Consider the following 820-nt stretch of genomic DNA (forward strand, 5'->3'; position numbering starts at 1 on the left):
ATAAAATCTCTCTTTCTCTCTATCTCTCTTTCTTCTATTAGCTACATAATCTTGGCGAATATTAGCACCCCTCGTCTTGAACATGTGGGGAACTACCCCGAAAAATTCGATGTGGCGTACAAGAGATATCGCTAAAGTGCGAAATATGAAAGCTCAAATCATTTTTTTAATATCTAGGAATACAGGAGATCAACAATATGTAATCAGAAATTCAGTACAATACATGAAATTCAATAATAATACAGTATTCCTAGGATTTTTTGGAGGGGTCTATAATCCTGAGAGAACGAAAATAAAAATTACAAATTAAAAATAAAAATATTAAAATTAGGAACATTAAAAATAAGACATGTTCTATAAGACTTCGAAAGTTCAACAATTTCAAGACTTAAGAAATCTAATTTATAGATTTGATAATCATCGTTGAGCTTAAATCCGAAAATTAAGAATCCAGACACGATCATGTAATTTTCCTTTAGAGACCCAAAAAAGTTTCATGTGAACTCGACGTAATTATGTTATTCTTTCTTTTGATATTTAAAAATTTTAACCGATTCGTGTAATTGTTTCGTGATTCATGAAAAAGTTCATGTAGAATCAAAATGAATGAAGAATTAAAAGTTACATGATTTGTATTCTGATTTATATAGGGAATCTAAAATATAGAAAGAAAAGTATAATCACTGTTAAATTAAAGAGCTTGGCAACTTAGCGCACTTTAGTTATATCCAATATAATTATATGGACGTACATGTCCTTAATAAGCTCACTTTGTAATATTTAGCCCGCTCTCTACTCTCTCTTTGGATAAACGTAAAAA

This window comes from Atta colombica, unplaced genomic scaffold, assembly GCF_001594045.1.
Source record: "Atta colombica isolate Treedump-2 unplaced genomic scaffold, Acol1.0 scaffold150, whole genome shotgun sequence".
Lineage (NCBI taxonomy): Eukaryota > Metazoa > Arthropoda > Insecta > Hymenoptera > Formicidae > Atta > Atta colombica.